Consider the following 23,556-nt stretch of genomic DNA (forward strand, 5'->3'; position numbering starts at 1 on the left):
AGATATTTATAGCGTTCCTCTTAAAGTTTAAGTAGAGACTCTTTAAGGCTAGAGGTAGGTCCTAGCTATACGACGTTTAGATCGTCTTCCTAAAAAGGGCCCTAGGAATCTAGCTCCGCGAGGCATTAGCTATAGTTAACCTCCTTATATTAAGCTTCGCCGCCTATACTAATTAAGTAGCGTAAATAATAGCTAAGCTAAAGAGGGCCTAGTAAATAAGATAACCCCCCTTAAACTAAAGGAGACTAGTAGATATATACCCTTAGGAAAGGAAGGATAAAGATAGGGATACCTTAATAACTAGTATTAACGCCTTAAATAGATAAAGGGAGGGGTAGAGCTAGCTAGAGAACTAAATATACTTTAACTATAAAGTTAGAGGATATATCGCGCTTTATTATAAGAAGAGGAGATAGGAACCTTAGAGGGCAAGCGTAATAAAGGAAGAGAGGGATACTAAGGATAATAATAACTTAGAAAAAAGGGAACCTTAGTATAAAGTTAAGCGCTAAGGGTAAAAGAGAAATAGTAAGAAGCTTAGAAGTTAATAAAGGACTATCTTACGCTAAGCCTAGTAATACTAAGGGTAAGTATTAATAAGAAGAAGGGACTTAACGCGCTTATAGATACCGGCTATAATTACTATACTATAGTAAGTAAGAGGGTAATAAAGAAGCTATAGATACCTCTCGTCGATAAAAAGAGAAGATAACTAGGGCTATTCTTAAAAGATACTCTAGCCCTATAAATAAAAAGAATTATAGTATTTAAGATAGATATTAACGGCTATATAGAGTAGACCTTTATATATATAGTCCCTAGGCTAAGCTATAATATATTCCTAGGAAGGCTATAGATAAAGAAGAACTAAGTAATATACGATATAGTAAGGGATCGGATTTAGTATAGTAAGGCTAAGATCTAAATAAGCCTATAAGGATCGGAAGTAGTAAGGAGGGTAAAATAGATCTTAGGGGCAAAGATTATTAGCGCGGTAGTATTTATAGCGGAATATTAAAGGGAGAGGGTAGTAAGGGATAATAAGGGAAGGTAGAGGATAGTTAATATCTAAGCGATTATAATAAAGGATATAAAGAGAGTACTCTAGCTAAAGATAGTAGTAGACCTAGCGGACTATATCCTAAAGTAAGCGCTAGATATATACCTAGACCTCTTTATACTAAAGAAGGCTTTAGAAATACCCCTATATAGTTTAAGGGTAAACTATAAGATTAACTAAATACCGGATAAAGATAGGGTAGAGCCCCCCTTACTATAGGGACCCCTTTACGATATATTAAGGGAGGAACTCTTAGTACTAAGGAATACCTTAAGTAAGCTAATAAAGGTAAAACTAATCCGCTTAAGTAGCTCCTTAGCCGCGGCCTTAGTACTCTTTACTTAAAAGTTAGATAGTTACTTATAATTTTACTATAACTACTAAGCCTTAAACGCGATTATAAAAAAGGATAGGTATACGCTACCCTTAATTATAAAGATACTATAGATACTTATAAAGGTAAAGTAGTTTATAAAGCTTAATATTATAGTAGCGTTTTATAAGATCTAGATAGTAAAGGGCTATAAGTTTAAGATAGCCTTTTAAATAAGGTTTAGATTATTTTAGTAGTAGGTATACCTATTTAGCTTAATAGGGACGCTAGCTACCTTTTAATAATATATTAATAAGGTACTAAGGGAATACCTATATAAGTTTATTATAGCGTATATAGATAACGTTTTAATCTACTTATTAAGGTTTCTCTAGGACTACTAAGAGAAGGTAGTAAAGGTACTTTAAAAGCTATAAAAAGCAAGCTTAATATTAAACTTAAGGAAGTATAACTTTATAATAAAGGAGGTTAAGTACCTAAGCTTTATCGTATAGGTAAGGGGTAAGGTTTAATATAACCTAGTAAAGATCTAGGTAATATAGATATAGTAGGTACCTTAGAACGTAAGAGGAGTCTAGAGCTTCCTTAGCTTTACGAACTACTACTAAGCTTTTATACTACTCTATATAGAGGTATTAATATACTTAAACGGCCTTTATAAGAAGGGCGCGATCTTTAAGTAGATAGATAAGTACTAAGTAGCGTTTAAGTTTATCTAAAACGCCTTTTATAACGCCCTAGTACTATAACTTTATAACTTAAAGAGAGAAATATACTTAGAGGTAGACTATTCTAAATACGTAATAAGGGGGGCGCTAATATAGGTAGGGCTAAACGGTATATAATACCTAGTAGGATTCTTCTTAAAGAGACTAAACTTAGTAGAGTATAACTACTTAATCTATAATAAGGAGATACTTATAATTATATAGTACTTAGACTTTTAAGGAGTAAAACTTTAAAACGTACCTACTTTTATAGTACTAACTAACTATAATAACTTAAGGTACTTTATAATAAAGAAGAAGTTAAATAAGAGATAAAGCTAATAGGTAATAGAGCTTATATCTTATAACTTTATACTAGAGTTCTAGCTAGGGAGGCTAGCGGCGGTGCCCGATACGCTATCCCGCTAAGAGTAGGATCGGCTAGTAGGCGAAACGGACGAAAGGGAGATAAAGTAAGTAGTCTAGATAATTCTAGAGACTATATACCCGCGGGGCCGCCTAGTCCCCGCTAAGGGCCGATACGCCGACTTACTAAGACGCTTAGCCTAAGATAAGGCGGTAGTAGCGGCACTATAAGTAAGTAGAAGAGGGGTAAGCGTAATAGTATATATTAGTAGAGCGGGGGGGCCCGTAAGACGACCTAAGGAGGAGGTCAATAAGGGCAATAACTAACTAGAACTTAACCTAAACTTAGGCCGAAATATACCTTAGGAATAGGCTAACCTTATACTAGTATTCGACGACTAAGAGCTATAAAAGAAATAAATAAAGGTATTAAGGAAAGATAAGAAATACTAAGTAGTATTTTAAGTAGTATATAAAAGAGAGAGATCGCTAGTACTAAAATAGTAACTAAAGTTATAGCTAAGTAAATATATAATTAACGTTAAGAGATAGTTATGCTTTTAAGAGAAGCTATAGGTACTAAGGAAACTAAAGAATAATAAAAAAGAAGGGGCTAAGGAATAAGATATACTTTAGGTATAAATAGCTTAATAGATATATAACTTAATAGCGGTAGGATACTTAAGGAGAGAGGGGACCCTAGTAATACTAGCCTAAGAATTCTTTTAGCCTAGCTAGTTAGCGATAGTAAGGTAGCTCGTCGCGAACTATAGACTATATAAGAGGGGGTATATATAAAGGTAACTTTAAAAGGGACTTTTAAAGCCCTTATTACCGCTATCTTAACCGTTTATATACCTATCGATAGACTTTATAGTTAAACTACCGCTAACTAAGATAGAAGGCGTAAAGTACCTTTAGGTAATTATAGACTAGCTAATAAAGGCGGTAATACTTAAAGCGATACTAACGATAGGGGTAGTAGTATATATAACGAGGTTTCTCTAGGCTTACTTTTACTTTTATAGGATACTAAGGCTAATTATATTAAATAAAGGGACGAACTAAATAGGAAGCTTTTAAAGGGAATTCTATAAATAAATAGGAGTATAAAGGAAGTTAAGTTTAGTATACTACCTATAGATAGATAGGTTAACTAAGTGCGTAAACTAAGAAGTATAAGCGTACCTTTAGGTATATATCTACTATAGCTAGGACGACTAAGGAGCGTAGCTACTATATATATAAGCCGTATTAAATAACTATATAGTATCGATAATAGGTATAAGCCCGTTCTTTACGATATATAGATATAATATTAAGCTAGTTTAAATAGCGAGGGAGGAGGGGCCGCTAGCGCTAAAAGTAAGGGGGGTAAGGGAGCTCGCTTAAAGGATAAGAGAAGTAACCGACTTCCTATAAACCGCTATTATCGCGGTATAGGTAAGATAAAAAGAGATAGCGAACTAAAAGAGAGCCTTAGTAAAGAGGTTTAAAGTAAGCGATAAGGTATAAGTAAATATAGCTAAATATATAACTAACTAGCTATATAAAAAGCTCGACTAGCTATATTAAAAGTATATTATAACGAAGGTAGTAAGCCTATATATAGTAGAGCTCGATATATTAAAGAGGGTATATAAGAGGCTCTATATAGAATTTCTCCGCTAGGTAGTAGAGAACCTATTACTTAGATAGGTAGTTAACGACTACTAACCGCTATTAGTAATTAAGGAGGATAATAAGCCTAAGTATATTATTAAAGAGATCTAGTAAGCGCGGTAAAAGTAAAGGGGGAGGGGTAGATAGTAATAGGTACTTATAAAATAGTAAGGGTATATAAACTTATCGTAGTACCTACTAGATAACTTTTAAGAGATAGAAGCCTTAGAGGGATTTAAGAGATAGTAGGGAAACGTAAGGGAGAATAATAAAGGAGGGGTAAGAGAAAGGGATAAAGATAAGGGCGGAAAATAAGGAAAGGGAAATAAAAGATAGAAGGGGGAGAAAGAGAAAGAGGTAGGAAATAAGGGACGCTCGTTAAAAAATAAAGAAAGGATAGAAAAAAACTATAGTACTAAAGGGAAACGATAAAAGATAAATAAGGGATAGATATAAAACGGATAGTAATAAAGGATAGATAAAGACTAAGATAAGGGTAAGATATAATAAGATAAGATATAGATATAGTAAGATATACTAAGGATATTAGCTTAATTTTAACTAACTATAAACGCCCCTTAACTACCGCTTAATTACTTTAAGATATTAAGGTATATCTAAGCCTAGCGTATAGATATAGTAGTATAGGTAAGCTTAGTATATTAAAATAATAGTTGGAGATAAATAGTAAGATAAGGTTAAAGGAGGAATAAAGTATATATATAAAGGTCGCTCTAATAGTTATTAAATATCCTTTAGGATATATAGTCTTAAAGGGCGTTAGTAGTACTAATTATATCCTTAGTATACTACTATTATATTAGCGTCCTATTAAATAAAGTTAAGGGAAAGTAATATAAGTAAAGTAGTTATAAGTATATAGTAACGCTTAATTCTAATAGGCACTATACTACGTCTCGATACTTAGCGATATTATTTAGCTTATATAGGCGAGATAGGGTAGCCGCTATATAATAGTACTATAGGTCGCGCTATACTTACTAAGAGATATAAGCGGACGCGTTAACTAGCGTAAAGGTAGTAGAGTATAATCGCTTAGCGTACTAAGAAGTAGGGTACCGCTACGCGGAGTAAAGAAGCTAGCGGGCGTACGAGGGCCTATAGTAGTTATAATATAGCGCGGCGCAGCGATAGAAGTTAGGTAGAGTAAGGGCGCGCGCGCGGAAGGGGTAAAGCTTAAAGGAGGAAAAAGAAAGAAAGAGGGAGAGGGGATAAAAGAAGGGTATTTATACGCGGTAAGGCACGCGTATAGTTAGTAAGGTATAGGGGTATATACGCGGAGGAGGGAAAGATAGGGCGGAATAGGTATACGAAAGGGTAGTATATAAAGGGATAGGGCGAGCGTAAGGTAGAAAGAAGCGACCGCGCGCGCTAAGAAAAAAGAGATAGTAATAATAAAAAAGTAGTAAAAAAGGAATAAGAGCGCTATTAATAAAAAAGGGATAGCGGGGGTAGTATTATAAGCTATGCCTATAAAAGGCTAAGGCTATACTATAGCGACTATACTAAAGTTAGGCTAAAGTAGACCTATATATAGATAGAGCTCGACCTTAACTTAGGCCGAATAGTACTTAAATATAGGTCGAGCTAAGGACTAAGGAAGATAGATAACTATTACGACTAAGATAGAATTTTCCTCCTTTCTCCTTAGCTTTAGATAAATAATTATTCGGCCCTATACTACTATACTAAGTATATACCGGCCCTTAATATTTATAAATATAAAAGCTTATATAAAGCGCTTCCTTTAATACTAAGCTTACTTATATAGCTAGTTTAATAAGGACGAGGGTATATACCTAAAGTATATATAGTATATAGCTAAGGATTAATAGAGTAATTAACTATATAATTATCTAATTATTAGTCCTATATATAGCTCTAAGGGCCTTAGGTTATAAATATAAGTCTTAGAGATTTTCTTTACTTTATACCTTTTTATCTTTACTAAAGTCGCGTAACTAATAATATTTACTTTAAAAGGGAAAAATAAAATTTAAATTAACTATAATTAAGGAAGATACTTAATTAGATAATCGAGGTCTTTATAACGCCTTTAAGTATACTTAGAAGTAAGTTAAAAGGGGAGTACTAAGGGTCTTATCCCTTTAACTAGCTAGTATCTATAAGGGTATAATCTTACCTATTAAACTCTTCCTTAGCGACTTTCCGACTTAAGATATTAATAGAAAGGGCGCGATAATAATAGGTAAGGCTCTCTTCCTAAGGATATAAGTAAGTAAATAAACTATTAATAGAACTTTTCTCTTTTACTATAATCCTTTCCCTTTACGTTCTTTATTCCTCTCTTTACTTATAAGCTACTTATTTAGCTCTTTCTTATTTTTACTTATATACTTCCTTCTTTAAATAATTATCTACTACCCCCTATATACGCTCCTAAGTATTCGCGCTTATTATTCTTAAGGGTATTAAGGAAATAAAGTAGTTAGCGTCTTTACTAGTCTATAGCTTTAAGTATAGCTAAATTAAATAAGCTATAAAGTCTTATAGGCTAATTATTATTATATTACTAATAGTCCTATATAAATATATAGAATTATAGTTATTAATATCCTAGCGGTAGTTTTAATATATTCCTATATTTTTAACTCCTTTAACTTAAGAGGGTTTAAAACCTAGTATAAACCTTATAGGGACTATAGCTAGAGAGGCTATTACTATACTTTATTTCTAGGGAGTAATAAGGCATACTATAGGTATTATTAAAGTCTTCGGCCTTAAGGTAATTAACTAAGCGCCTAGTAATTTTAGAGTCCTAGGGTAAGTTAGTAGTTAGGCTATCTACCTTTCTTCCTTACTAGCTCCTTATTAGGTTATCGGCGAGGGTATAGTTATAAGTCTTTTACTCCTCTATACGTTTAAAGGAGTCATTAGTAGTAGGCGAGGAGTAGGCCTAATTAGCTATATATTAAAAGGGGAGAATAAAGGCGTCGTTTCTATATAAATAAAGGGACTAGTAAGGGCGCTTAGCTCTCTCCTTTATAAGCTTTAAGGTAAGGATCCTATCTTAAGGTTACTTAAGGAAAGGCTACTTAGTTTAGATAAGGAGCTCGATTTAGTTAACGCTAAAGGTAACGAAGGACTAGGTTTATTCTTAATTCCCGTTAGCGTAATTAGATAATTAAGGGTCTTTTTAAGGAGGAGTTTCGTAAAGAAACCGCGCGTAGCTTAAGCGATTAAGTTAGGTTACTCTATAAGGGCAGCTAGCGTAAATAGCTCTTTTCTCGCTTTCCTTACTATATAAGCTAGTTCTATATCTCTTTAGAATAGTAGTCTTTATTTAGTAGGCCTATCTAGGAGGTTAACTACTTCTAGGACTTCCTAAAGGTCTTATTCTTTCTAGTCTCCTAAGATAATATAGTTATATTAGTAAATCCGCTCGCTCCTAGGAATCCTTATAAGAAAGACTCCGCTAAAGGTTATTAGACCTTAATTAAATAGTATCCTTTATAGTTATTTAACCCCGCTATTAAACTACTAGGAAACTCTCCCGCCCTATAATATCGCTTATATATAATTAAGCTCGTTCGCCGCGATAGCTTAGATTTTATTTATTAGCTTATCGATATAGCCTTTTATACTTATCCTCTTATCCGGCTTAAAGAAATACTAGTCTTAGTATAAGATCTTATCTATTTATAGGGCTTCTTATATTACCCTATACCTTTACTTTAAAATTACTTTAACTTTTAAGTATCGCTATTTAATTATCTTAAGGTATAGCTTAACTATACCTTTAACCTAGTATTAAATTATTATTAAGGCTAAGTAGCTTTATTCCTACCTTTCTTACTAAGCGGTATAAGGGACTAGCGTATAAGTAAAGTTATAAGGAACTTAAAGGATATAAAGAAACTACTACTATACTTATAGGAATATATAAAGTCTAGTATATTATCCCTCTTTCTAAGTATTAAAAATAACTAGGTTTCCTTCTCTATAGTCTTAAAGGAACGCCCTTTAATAGAGTCCCCTTTTATTTATACCTACCGAAAAGTTAATAACTCTAGTTATATACCTTCGTTTATATATAAAGCGACTAAGGTTAAAAGTAGGAGCGGTAAACTTAATTAAATACTCTTTATTATTTAGGCATTTATAGTACTTCTTATATCTATCTTTTATACCTTCGATAGGATCCCCTTAGTAGTTATTATAAACTAATAGCGGGTAAGGTAATAGGTATACTATATTCTTAATACTTTTTATTAAGATTTTAATTATTATACTAAGGCTAAAGCTTATAGCCTATCGTTTATCGATAGCTTTATAAAGAAAGTTATATATATTAATAATATACTCTTCTTAGTAGGCCTTATTCCTAGTAAATCTATTTATCTTTTTAACGCCCTTATATATTATCTAAGCGTCTTTAAAGGTAATATCCTACTACTTAATAGGGCCCGTTAGTATTAGGTGCTAACAATCTTTATAGACGTACTAAGGAGGTTAATTCTACTTATAAACGTCTTATTAGTCTTAGTCTATAAACCTTTCCTTATCTTTAGCGTAGAAGCGCCCTTCGCTACTTTCTACTTTAACTTTACTATAGTAAGTAAGTAAAATAAAGCTCTTACTCCTAAATAGTAGTATATTAAAGAAGATAGCGGTATTCTTAGGGAGGTCTATAGCCGGGCCTAGGATACTATTTAGGTTCGCCGCTATATCTTAGGAAAAGGTAAAGTAAGCGAAAGAAAAGGAGAAGCTAAGATTAAATAATTAAAGTAAGTAGTTTTAAGTTATAATGCTAAAAGGCTAAGAGGGTATTATATATATATATAGGAGTTTTATTAATAGAGGGGATCGTTATAAGTAGGGAAGCGTATAGAGTATATATATATATATAAAAGAAAGAAGAAAGAAGGAAGAAGGAGGGTATAGTAAAAGGAATAAATAGTTATTAAAGCGCGCGGTTATTAGTTACTTTAGCTAGCCTTTATAGTAGTAAGGTCTTAGGCGTATTTAAGGGTTACGCTTAAATAGCTTCTTTTACTAGTTATTAATTAAGGAGCTATTTAATCTCTGCCTTTTTCTTCTCCTCTTTACTCTTTTTATTCCTCTTCTTTTTCTTCTCTCTTTTATCTTCTTTACTTCTTTAAACTATAACCTTTTATCTTCTCTTTTTATAACTACCTCTTCTTCCTTATTATATCTTATAAGACCGCTAAACTTAAAACTAAAGAGCTACTAAATATCGCTAACCTCTCTTTGACTACTCTTCTATAACCTTCCCTTATTACTACTACTCTTCTTACTTAAAATTATTATACTAAGGTCTTTCCTTTTTATATAGAGTACTTTTAAGTAATAACTATCTAACTTATTTAATCTCGCTTAGCTTATTTTAACCGTCTTCTTTTATAGATCTATAGTTACTTTAAGACCTAGGTCTATAATAGAAATAATATAGGTTATTAAGGGTTTCTAATTTATATAGAAATTGCCTTTTAGTTATAGGTTCTATTAAAAGCTCCTAATATTATTAGGATTAAATCGCGCGGTCGCTCTCCTCTCTCTTACTTTCTTAAAAGTATACTAAGTTAGTATAATTAAATTATCTTCTATACTCTTTATTATAAACGTTAGCTAGTAACCTATATCCTTATAAAAATCGCTTATCTATATAAATACTTCTTTTCTTAGCTTAGTTTAAGGTAGTAAGAATACTTTTAAGTAGTCCTAATTACTTTATATAGAACTTATAATCCTTGCCTTTATTAAGGGTATATTCGAACTTATTAAATAACTATAACTTCCGCTTATAAGTATATTATATTTCCTTTTTATAAGTATATCTCTCTTTTAAGCACTACTAATAGCTCTTACGCTAACTATATCTAGGATTTAACTAAAGCGCCCGTTTATAAATAATAGTACTTCCCTAGATACTATAAAGCTACTTATAACCTTAATAGATTCGCTAACTATATATATAGTTATAATTTCTATACTAACCTTAAGACTAATAAATTTTATAATAAGTATATTAATAATAAGACCGCCCCTTATCTTCTTTATAATATCCTTAATCCCTTTAGTCCTACTAAGGATTTAAAGGAAAGGGAGGAAATTAACCTTATGCCTATTTTACTTAAAAAGAGATTATATAAGTTTAACGAGCTTTCTCTTAAGTAATAATTAAATAGTCTTTAAGTTCGTTTTATAGTAGTCTATAATAGGTTTACTAAGAGTAGGTAGTCTTACTTAGTTACTATTTTTAGTAGTAAAGGTTTTTCTCTTAAGGTTATATACGTTTAATTTAGTAAGTCGAAAATATATTAAAATTTATCTTATAAGCGCGTTTATTTTTACTATAGCGGGTCTCCCCTTCTATAATAAAGAATAAACGTTCCTATCTATAAAGTAAAAAATCCTATTTTTAAAGTAAGTAGGTAATAAAAATATTCGTTTTCTTACTTTATTATTTAATTATATCTCTATTTATCTTCTTTAAGGTAGTAGAGGGTAAGTTATTATTAAGGAAAGGTAGGAAATATTATCTTTATTTACTTAAGAAGCTTTAAGTAGAAAATTTAAAATAATAAGGTAGTTAATAAGGCGCTTATAAATATCTTAGCTACTATAGTTATCCTTCGATTAAATAGTTAGATAGTACTTTAGTTACTAGTTAGGTTCTAGCGTGCTTCTTATAATAGTTATAGACTTTTATCTTTACTACCTTTTCCTTCTTAGCTCCTTTTTACCTCCTCCTTTTCTTATTAGATTAGCGTTTTTAAGGCTCTTATATAAAAGTGCTTTTTTACTTTATTAAGTTATAGTAGCTAAACCTTAATCGTATACCTTAGGCCTTTCTTAGGTATCTATAGTTACTCTTCTTTCTCTTCTTAGCTTTAATCCTTCTAAGGTTTATTAAGGAGACGTTATAACTATAATACTATTTAATCTAAGGCTTCTTTACTTAATAAGAGTAGTAAATTATTTACTTTGTTTATTATTTCTTCCTTCCTCCTTTTATTAAGAGTAATCTTATCTTAGAGCAACTAGTTATCCTTAGTAAAGTACTACTAACCTTCCTTATCCTTTTTAAACTTCTTTAAATACTCTCTTAGGATTATCTTATTAAGTATAATTCTATCTAAAGTCTTAATCCTATACGCCCTAAACTACTTTAAGCGCGATACTACTTAAAAGGGACCGTTCTACCTTATTTAATACTTAGCTTACCTCCCTAGATTATTTAATCGTCTTATATTAAATAGTAAGATAAGGTCTTTAGGTTATAAGCTTTCTTTCCTTATTATATACTTATTAGCTTTATCCGTCCTTTCTATTAATTAATTTAGATATCTTATTACTCTTTTCTTAGTTTCTTTTATATCTTTCTCTTTCCTTTTTAAAACTTATACTTATACTTTTAATAATTCTTCTTTTATCTTTACTCTATCTTAGTTAATTAGTCGCTAAGTTAGGTATTCTACCTTAAGAGGTAGTACCGGTTCCTATTTATATAGTAGGTAGAAAGCTAATATTCTATAAGACTCTCTAAATACTATTTAGTCTATAAGGATTACTTAGTTAAGGTATCTAATTTACTTACCCTTTTTCTCTACTATTTTTATAAATACTATTATTAACCTTTAGTGCCCTTATTTTACTACTATATTTACTTTTAGATTATATACTAAAGTTTAGATAACTTTAACGCCTATATCCTCTAGGATATACTTAAAGTCTTTCTTTATTTTAGGCCCTCTATTAATTATAGCGTATAGTATTACGCTATACCTATAAATAATAAAGAGTATAAATTTAGTTATAGCTCCTATAGTAATTTCTTTAACTAGGGTTACTTCTACCTATTTAGTAAGGTAGTCTTATACTTCTATAAAGTATAAATACTTATAATTAGATAGTATATACTAGCTATTAAAGTAAATCTTACTTATAGGGTAGCTAGGCGCGGTCGCGGTTATAACTTCTTAGGGTCTCTTAGTTATAAAGTATTAGTATTCTTTATTAAAAGAGATTACGCTATAAATATCGTTCTAAAAGCTAGCCTACTAATACCTATTCTTTATAAATATATATATAACTTATTATCCTTTATATCCTATTTACGTATAGTACTTTATAATAATCCTTTTTTATTCTTTTAGGTCGTCTATAACTAGTATAGGTCCCCTTTCTTTCTTCTTAGGGAGTCGCTAAAGCTTTTAATCTTTAATATAGAAATTTAAACTTTTTAGATATAGCTTCCTATAGTCTTATTTAAAAAGGCCCTCTAGCCGTTTTAACGTTTAAAGGAAGTCTATAATCGTCCTTAATTCCTTTAAGTAGTCTCCTTATAGCTTAGTCCCTTATACTATATTTAAGCAAAAGTCTATAAATTCTTTAATATCGCCTTCTACTTCTTTATTTAATACGTTAAAAGGTCCTTTAGGCTTTCTTAAGAGTCCGTTAGCTATACTATTCTTCTTACCTTCGACGTATTATACTATAAAGTTAAAGAGGAAAATATAGCTTATTTAGCGAGTTACTATAGCTTTAAAGACGTCTTTAAGGGCACCTTTTAGTTAATTAACTAAGACCTATACGTTAGTTTCTAGGATAAAATATACGCTATATAGGTATATTCTTAGTCTCTTAAGCGTACTTAATATAGCTTTATACTCCCTCTTTATCGTATTATATTTAGTTTCTACTAGTAACTACGTTCTACTTTTAAACCTTATAAGGCGCTTCTTTCTATCGACGATTTATATTAGGACTACCCCTTAGCTAAGTAAACTAGCGTTATATATTAAAATAATATCTCCTCTTCCTAAGCTAACGTTAAGGGATACTAAAAAGACTAAATTAATAATAGCTTCCTTAAGGGTAGCTATCGCTTTTACTTATTTATCTCCTTATTCCTAATAAACTTCTTTTATTAATAGGTCTATAAGGGGTTTTACTAAGATAGTAAACTATTTAATCTAGATTTAATAGTATCTTATAATACTAAGGAAAGCTTTAATATATATTATATTAAGGTATCTTATCTATTCCTTAATTTTAATAACTTTAGCTTTTATAGGGCACCTTTTATTTATTCTATAGATATAACTAATAACTTTAGTTACTTATTAATAGAACTTCGATTTAGCCCTTATAATTATATAACTAAAGAGTTTAACGTTAACTAAGACTTTATTAAGGTTAATAAGGTATTTAAAGATAAATCTCCTTACTTTTAGCGCTACCTCTTTATTATTATACGTTATATCGGGCCCCTTAATACTTATATTATCGAGGAAATTCCTATAGATACTCGGTATAAGGTCTTATAGGATTCTTTATATTATCCTTATAAATTAGCCGACTAAGTTTATAGCCCTTTAAGGGAGTATATATATATATAAGAGGCTAATAAGTATCGCGAATATTATTAAGTTATAGCTTTTAATATTAAGAGGGATCTAATTATAGCTTAAAAAAAGGTCTAAGAGGGAAAGGATCTTATATATTAAGAAGTAGTCGCTAAACCTATCTATATTTAGCGGTAGGTTTATATCTCTTATTATAATAGTATTTATATATATAGCGGAATTAATTAAGCGTAGTCCTTTATCTTTCTTTACTACTAGGAAAAAAGGGTTCTTATAAGGCCTATGCTTTTCTTTAAGGACTCTTATTTCTAGTCTAATTTTAAGGATATTAATAACTTTCTACTCTATTACTTTTAGGATCGGGATTAAGGCTACTTACTATACCTTATATTTTATTATCTTAATAACCTATAGTAAGGCTATAGCTAGGTCGACTCTACCTCTTTCTATAAAGTCTTAAGATAACGCTACTTCCTTATTAAATAGAATACTATTAAAGATCTAGATTTCTACCTTTATAAGAAAGCCCTTAAATTATTCGTAAATTACTTTAAGTCTTTCTTATATTAGCCGCTTTCCTTTCTATATACTTAAGAATTTTCCTATTAAGTATTCTAAGTAGGGTCTAAGCTATATTTTATCTTTAATAGTATTTTATTTAGTCTTCTTTTAGTTAAGGTCCCCTTTTAGCGTTAAGCCGTTTAATAGAGCATTATTAATAGGGTTAATCTTATTTACTTTTCTTTTAAAGAAAGTATTAACTCTTAGATTATATAATCTAATAGGTCGTTTCCTCCCTATCTTAACTTTAACCTTCTAGATCTTTTTAAACTTCTTTCTAGCTTTAATAATGTTTTTCTTAAATTCTCCTATAGCCTTTATAACTATAACTTTAATAATCTCTTTTACTATCTTAAATCTAATAGCTAGAATCGCCTTATCTCCTTTATCTATAATTAATTACTATCGTACTAATGCTATTAAGGGCTCGTTTACGCTAGCGTAGGCTAGGTTAGGGACTTAGTTAGTACCCCCTCTATAACTAAGGATCTTACCTCCCGGTAAGAGAATCTCGGCTATTAGGGTATCTGTAAGGGGTTCTCTCTATAATTATTAGGTAGCTCCTAAGTTATCTTCTTTAACTTATATTACTAAAGCCTAAAAAAAATTTCTTAGGAGCTAGGTAGCTATTTCTTATATAGCCTGCTTAAGCTTTAGTCTTTTATATATATCTTTATTAACTATTAAGGTAGTAGCCTAAAAGGATTTTACTATATCGACCTTATTTAGAAGCTCTTATTTAATAGCTCCTACCGCTAGCGTAACTACCTAGATAGTACTAATTTAATATTTAACCTATATATCGCTGTTCCTTAAGGAATAATTAAATAATATATACGCGGCTTTAATAAATAGTATGCCTAGGATAAAGGGGACTAAGACTCTATCTAGTATAATATAAAGATAGATTAGTATCTAGGCTATACCTAGATAGAGATTAGTCTTTACCTCCCTAACTATATCTATAAGGGACCTAGTATACGCCGTCGTTAATACTCTTATTAGTAGGATTTTAAGCCTATATACGTTTACGTATCTTTTAGTAATAAGGTTTCTTTTAAACTTAGTATTAATTAGGGCGCTTAGAACTTTAGCTTTCTAGCTACTAAGCTATACTTAAATACGGGGTAGGTCTTATATATACTTAAGCGAGCGGAAAGGTATAAGGACCGTATTTATATATATTATAGGAATCGCTATAAGGTCCTTTAAAGTCGTCTCTTAGTATCTTATTAAGAGTACTACTTCCTATATAATAAATTCGTCTTTCTTTAATCTTATTACCTTTAGAGTTTATTAATTAAATAGTCCTTAAGCTAGTTATATTACGCTAATTATATTAGTTATAAACCTAACTTCCTTTAATGCTTATTAAACTTCGAGGTACTTATAATCCGATTCTTTATAAGTAAGGTAAGTAAGCTTAATTAGTTCGACCTAGTATTCTTTATTTTATTCTTTAACTTATATTAAAGCTACTATAAGTTCTCCTTATAAATATTTAAGGAGGAGTAAACTACTCTCTATATTATATTCGGCTACTTTTATAACCGTTATTATAGCTTTATAGGGTCTTATATTACTCTCTACTTTCTCTAGGGTCTAGAATTTAGTATTTTCTATACCTTAGGCTATATCTACGTATCTTATACTAAGTCTCTCGCTTAGTTAAGGAATAAAGTTAATTAAGTAATTTAAAGGGATCGGGATTCTTTTATATATAATTTCTCTAACGATTTTATCTATAAGTCTATTAAACTTCTTATTTAGATCTACTCTATATCTATAGTATATAGGGATAATCTTTAAGCTAGTTTTTACTATTCTTATTATCTCGATTTCCTTTATATCCTCTTTAACTCTTTATCTTTTCCCCTTATAAGTATTAATCCCTATTATAGTTATATAGATTATCTAATTATATATATCGCTTTATTATATATTATTTATAATTATAATAACTAATATCCTTCTTACTTCTTTTCTTATATCGCTTACTTTTAAATTTCTTAGCTTTTATTTATATAGGCTACTATATCTTTAAAACTAGTCTAAGAAACTAGATTCTCTTTTACTAGTAGCTTAATTTAAGTAAGATAGTATAACTATAGCTTTAACCTATTTTATAAGTAGTAATATAAAGGAGTCTAGCTATATATCTACCTAGTATATAATAAGCCTTTAAATATATATACCTATTTAAGAAAACCTATTAGTAAGTACTAAGGGAATTACGCTTTTATTATCTTTTCTTTTAAGGTAAAAAGTCTTATTTATTACTTTATATATTATAAATCTAATCTTATAGTCCTAAGAGTATACCTTATACTTATTAAGGTAGTATCCTTCTTTACTATAATAAAAGTATCTTTTAGGCTAGTTAAAAGTATTAACTTAAAACTATATATATTAATTAGATAGGTAGTAAAATCCGATAGTATTTACGCTACCTCCTTATCTACGACTTAAAGAGTAGCCTTTACTAATAATGCGTTTCTATTCCTTATTAAGCTAGTTAAATATCTACTCTTACTAGCGAGTAAGGTTAATCTTTATATCTTTAAAGGCTTTTATTAGGTCTAAGATCTCCTTTACGGGCTATCTAAGTTTCTTATCTATTTTCTTTAACTCTTTAGGAAGTTTTTCTTTACTTTTATTAAATTCGGTTTCTTTTATTACTTCGTTAATTTCCTTAAAGAGCTAGTCTTTTTTTTTAGTTCTTAAGCTTTTAATTATAAACTTTAGATACTATATCTCGTCGCTTAACGTCTTAGTAAGGTACTAAGTAGTTATTAATTATATAGATAAGGCTTTTATATAGGAGTTTTAAGATAACTTTAAATATCTTCTTATTTCTCTTTATAATATTAATAATAAGCTCCTTTAGTATTATATAGTATATAAAGTATAACTAAACTATAGATTCTTCCTAGCTATTAGGTTATACCTTACGCTATAGGTATAAGTAAAGACTAAGCTATTTTATAACTTCTATAATAGTCTTATACCTTTTAGTATTATAATAGTTTAAGCGGTTATTAGTAGTTTCTAGTTATTTAATATTATATATATAGTAGTATTAAAGGAGTCTCTTCTTTACTTTTTCTTTAGTAAGTCCATCTATAAGAATTTTAATAGTAAGGGCTTATATTAAAGAGATATAGACTTTAAGCTAGTTTATTTTATCCTTATTATAAATATAGTTAATATATATCTCCTATTTAAACTTCTTAAGGAATTTAGTTATATTTTTACTATTAAATCTATTAATAAGTAAGAGTTATAGTTAATAGAGTCTTCCTATAAGGTTATCTTAGCTTTTAGTAAGTATATCTCTAAGTCTATTAGCAATCTTATTAATATCTACCTTAATTTTCTTTATATTACTAGTAGTAGGATTAGATAATTCCTCTTAATAGCTAGCGTTTCTAGATATAGTATACCTATAGATTATAAGGTTATAAAATTTAAAGTTAGAGTTTTTAGAGTTAAAGGATACCTTATTATAACTATCTTATTACTTACTTTCTTATTTATTAGTAGGAGGTAAGCGTTCTCTATAAGCTACCGTATAGAAGAGAGCTAAGGTTAAAGTTATTAAGGTATCCCTTATTAATACCTTTATTAGTATTATTAGTACGTATATAAATAAGAGGTCTTAGTAAGGTTCTAGAATAGTTTAGATTATACTATCGTCGTTATTTATATCTTTTAAAGTATTATATAAGGATTATAGTTTCTTAACTAAGTCGCTAGTATTAAGGGTTATAAGGCTAATAATAAGAGCTTAGGGATTTTTAGTATTAGCTTATTACTTTTCCTTTACTACTAGTAAAAGCATTATCTAATTATTTATTTCCTAGTAAGTCTATCGCTTTATTAAGTCCCTAACTCTAGCTATTACGATAGTTACTACTTTAATTATTAAATCCTTAGATTTTATTTTTTCTAAATAGTACCGTTATCCTCTAAGTATTCTTAGCTTTATAAAGCTACTCGTCGCTATATAAATAAAATAGAATAATAAGTTTACGCCTTAGAGACTAGTTTTAATAGGGATAAAGGTATATACTTAAAGTATATATAGTATATAGCTAAGGATTAATAGAGTAATTAACTATATAATTATCTAATTATTAGTTTTATATATAGCTTTAAGGGCCTTAGGTTATAAATATAAGTCTTAGAGATTTCTTTACTTTATGCCTCTTCGTCTCTACTAAAGTCGCGTAACTAGCGGTCTTTACTTTAAAGGGGAAAAATAAAAATTTAAATTAACTATAATTAAGGAAGATACTTAATTAAATAATCGAGGTCTTTATAACGCTTTTAAGTATACTTAGAAGTAAGTTAGAAGGGGAGTACTAAGGGTCTTATCCCTTTAACGGGCTAATATCTATAGGGGTATAATCTTACTTATTAAACTACCCTCGCTTATCGATATATACTCTTAACTTTTCTCTCCTTCTATAATACGCTCGGCTATTACTACTATACCTTATCTTCTACCTTCGCCCGCCTTCCTTATATATACTATCTCTATCTCGCCTATACCGCTAGTTTACCGCTAACCTCTATATAGACCTCTTTACTTCGCCCTCTACCGCTAAATACGTTTACGCCCCTTTCTTTTAAAAATACCGCCGCCGCTACTACTACTACTAAGTATATATATCTTTATTATTATATAATACGCTTTCTTTAACTTAAATAAAGCTATTATATTTAGGTATTATTATCCGTTTAGCTATAAGTTCTATCCTTAACCTAACCGTAGACTATCTTATCTCTTACTATTATAGCTGCCCCTTTAAATACTAGCCCTTATTTAATTAGTAAAGGAAGCCTATATACCCCTTAGTCGGTTACGAAAATATATAGTTACTAATAGCGCTAACGCGTAATATAAGGGGTAGGTCTATTAACTAATATAGTTAGACTAGCGCTATCCCTAATAAGCTAAATTACCCTTTCGTACTATAAACTAGTATAATATAAGGAGGAAAGGCTAGTATATAGTCTATTAATACGAGGGATATAGCCTAGCGTTCCCTTAGCTAGACTCTTTCCGATATACTATCTAAGGTATAACTAAGCCCCTTTTTATTAATTTTAGTCGTTAATAAAGGGTCGCGTAAAAGCAACGCGGTATATATTACTACGCTAAATATAAGCTAAGAAAAGGCGCTCTAAGAACGCCTATAACTAAGTGCCGAGCCTTATCCTTTAATCTAAGCTATAGAATATAATAATAAAACGGGAGTACTAATACTAATTAAGAACTAACGTATAGAGCCTAAGACTAACTTAGAGCTACTAAGTATAATAGGCCGCTAATAATATAAGTAGGTCTATAATAGGGTTATAAGGAGGATTCTATAGTATCCTTCTAGCCGCGTCCGGTATAGTTTAATAGCTATATAATTAGTATAGAGTAATAAGAGACATAAGAGGCTAGCTTACGCGGGTTTAGCCCTATATATTATTTTAGATAGATAGACTAATAAAATAATATAAAAGCCCGAGAGTAATTAGAGCGTAGGGAGTATATTTAAGCTAAGGTAAAAGGAGCGTTAGCTAAAGTAGTAAGCGCGGCTCGCTTATATATTTAAGTTATTTAGTACTTATACTCCTAATAATACTTCTTAGTAAAGTTCTCTAACTATTTATACGCGAATAGCGTTACTTACTCTTATAAAAGATTTACTTACCTTAATAATAACCTTTACTATTACTCTTAATAGCTAAGCCTTTTAGTTTCCTCCTTTAAGGGGCGGTAGGTAGATAAAGCAGCTATAGCTAAGGCTACCGCGGCTATTACTATAGTAGTAGTATTTATTTATTTCTATAACCTTACGATAAGCTTTATCCCTTAAAGTAGAAGTAGGCTTAAACTATATACCCGCTATCTATAGGCGATATTTAAATACGCTAATAACGATTCTATTTAATATAGAATCTAAGGCTAATAATATAAATAACTAAGTTAAGGGTAAGGGCGATAGTTATAATAGTTAAGATATAAATAACTCTTAGTCTCTTAATATACTTCCGTTAGCTAACGCTATCGTTATATCTATAGCTAAAGTATAAACTAGTAGCCTTAATAGTATAAGTAAGTTCTTATATACCTTATTACCTATAAGTTAAGGGGTTAATAAATAGCTAGAATGCCTTAGTATAGTATTTAATAGAGCTAGTAAGGCTAAGGAATCTAGCCGGCTAGGTTTATTAATAGTTAATTAAGCTAGTAAAAAGGCTACGATAGGTACTAGACTATTAATATTAATATCGGTCCTAAGTAGCCCTATAGCGCCTTCGCCTATACTAGCCTTAATACCGCTTATATATAGCTTACCCTAAGGTAATAAAGCATTATAGAGCCCTACTAAGAGCATTTTAAATTAACTAAACTAATAACCTATAAGTAGTATTTATATATAACTTAGTAACGTTTCTAAAATATATAAGGATTACGCCTTAAAATAGTAATCCCTAGGGATTTTCGTAAGATAAGACCTTAAATCTAGCGCTTATAAGGACTATAGTATAGAAACCGAGTCCTAGTATCTAATTAACCTACTATTAAAGGCTTAAGGATTATACTCCCTTAAGAGCGTAAATTAAAGTAATAGTAACCTAGCCTAAGGTAATTATAAGATTAATAGTAAGGCCTAGTAATATTAAATAAATACTTCTAATAATTATAATAACTATTCCGGCGGCGTATATATTAATATAAAGTATTATCTAACTATAGTAAATAGCGGTAAAAGGGGCGGCTAAGAGGATAGTATAGCCTATAACGCTAATAACCTTACTAAGTAATCTCTATATAAACATTAAAAGGTTAAGTATAATTCTACTACTATAAAGCCCTAGCGCTATAATAGTAACGTATCCTATTTCCTACTAATATAAATGGTTAAATATATATTAGCACGTAGTATACCTAGTCTACTAGTATTATATAACTTATTTAAAGACGGAAACGTTAGGATATCCGCTATAATATTTAAGGAGTAGCCTCTATAAAACGTTATATTTAAGCGGGTTATCGTAAATAGTATAAGTATATTCTAGCTATAATTTAAATAGCTATTTTATATATTATATAGCTAAGGAAGTATTCTTATAGGTAATATACGCTATACTATAACTATTAAAGCGACTAGTATTTAGGTAGGGCAGACTTTTAGTATAAGAGCTAGGTTTACGCGTAAAGAAGATAACTTACTTACTAAGCTAAGGAAGGAATAAAGTAACCTCTTATAGGCGGAGATCTATAAGCGTATTAATAATACGTTTCTAAGGTAGTCTTATAGATACTTATAGGTATACTTTTATACTAAGCTAAAGTATAGTAAATAATATTTATTGCTTAACGATACTATAGACCTTTATATATTTTTTAAAGCTATAGATTATAAAATAATATTAGTATAGCGCTTATTAAGTTAGATTTATATATATTCTATAAAAGTAAAATAATTATAGTAACTATCGTTTAACTAGTTATTATATAATACCTCTTATAGCTATATATAAGTGCCCTTAGCTATAAGATAAGACGCGGTATCTCCTTTTAGTCTTTCTATTTTAACTTAATTATAAAATACTAGCCTCTCTTTTATCTTAATTATTAGCTACTATATAGTATTATATAAGATATAATAAGGACTTTATATTTAAAGCGGCGCTAAGGTAATACCTATATAAGTCTAGCCGCTATTTATATTACTTTAGATACTAAAGGTCCTTTAGTTCCTCCTTTACTCTTTTATAGTATATATATAACTTACCTTAACTCCCCTTTTAAGATAACCTTAGAATAAGAAGTCTTTATATACTAGTAGGTATAAAGATATAATACTATCTACCCTAAAGCTTAATCGATAAATTTACGAAAATAATTATTTAATATAGTTATAAAAGTCTTAGTCGCTATATAAGGATATTATTAAGTTCCTTAGTATAATAATATTAGCCTTATATAAAGTAAGCCGCTTATAGTAGGCTCTATATATAGTTTCTTTATTTTAAGTACTAGTATTAACTTACTTTTATACCCGCTCCCTTTCTATACTAAAAGAAGGGGCTAAAAGGATTAATATCGTTTATAATAGCTTAGACCGTATTATAGCTAGGTATATATAAGCCTTAACGGCTATAAAGATATATTAGTACTATAAATAAATACTTAAAGCTAAGGAGTAAGAAAGAAAAACTAAACTATATAACTAAGCTAGCTCTTATATATATATATATAAGGTTACCTTAGTAGTACTTAGGTAAGCACGAGGTTATATATAAGTATATAATACTACTTAGGCACGTAATACTAATAAGGTTCTATACTAGTATCTTTATACTAGCGTATAGAGTTATAATAAACCGGACTAAATTATAAGTATTAAATATAGTAAAATAAGTAATAGGTTTATATTTTAACTTAATATAGTACTTTACGAGGAAAGTAGGTATCTTTAGTTATCTAGCTAGTAATCTAACTTTACTATCTTTACGTTTACTACTATATACCTAGCCCTATTTACTAGCTTTAGCCCTTAGTATATATTTTAGTTTATAACGACTAGTATACTAGGTATAAAGATAAGGACGGCTAGTACTAAGGTCGCGCTATTATTATCGTAGCTTAGTACTAGCACCGCCTCCTCCTTTATTAGCGCGCCCTTCTTTTACTTATTCTTAAAGAGGAAGTCGCGCGCCGCCTCTAAGTAAAGTTTCTAGTAGTTCCTATTAGCGGCGTTACTACTATTAAGCCTATCTCCTATAAAATCCGCTTACCCTCCCTATAGTACCTCGAGTTTAATAGGTCTAGGTCTAACGGGTCCTACCTTCCCCCCCCCGCCGGATCCGCTAAGTAGCCGCTATAGCTCTAGGTCGCTAGCGGCCTATATCTACTTATCTAGTATAATAAGCGTTATAAACCTCCTCTATAGCGCGTGCGCCTTATTATACTACCGCCGCTACTCGGCCGCAAACGCCCTATCTTTACCCTATAGTATAGCTACGCTTAGTAGTACGATCGACCGTACTTATACTAGCCGGAACTAGTAGAAGTCGCTATAGAAGATCGCTACTAAGACCCTACTAAAGTCTTAAGGCGACCCCTATAGCTAGGAAAGCCGCTTATTAGCCGCGTATAGCGTTCGCGCCTTATATATACTAACCTCGTTAATTACTAATACCTTCTTCTCCTACTAGTATATTTATCTATCTATAACTAGTCGTCGACGAAGCGCTCGCCCTTACTAGGTAGCTATATCCTATCTACTTCCCTTCTCGCTCTTCCCGCCTAGCTGCCTAGGCCGACTACGAGGCCGTAGGCTAAGTACTTAGATCGGTAACTAAGGTAAAGAGCGGCTGCTTTTCTTTAGAAATGCCTTAAGGAATAAGGAATAAGTAACGAAAGGATTTTCTTACCCTACGAGCTATATACCTTAAGGAATAAGGAATAAGTAATAAAAG

The sequence above is a fragment of the Hirsutella rhossiliensis genome (genome assembly GCF_020360975.1).
Source record: "Hirsutella rhossiliensis strain HR02 chromosome Unknown scaffold00002, whole genome shotgun sequence".
NCBI classification, from domain to species: Eukaryota; Fungi; Ascomycota; class Sordariomycetes; order Hypocreales; family Ophiocordycipitaceae; genus Hirsutella; species Hirsutella rhossiliensis.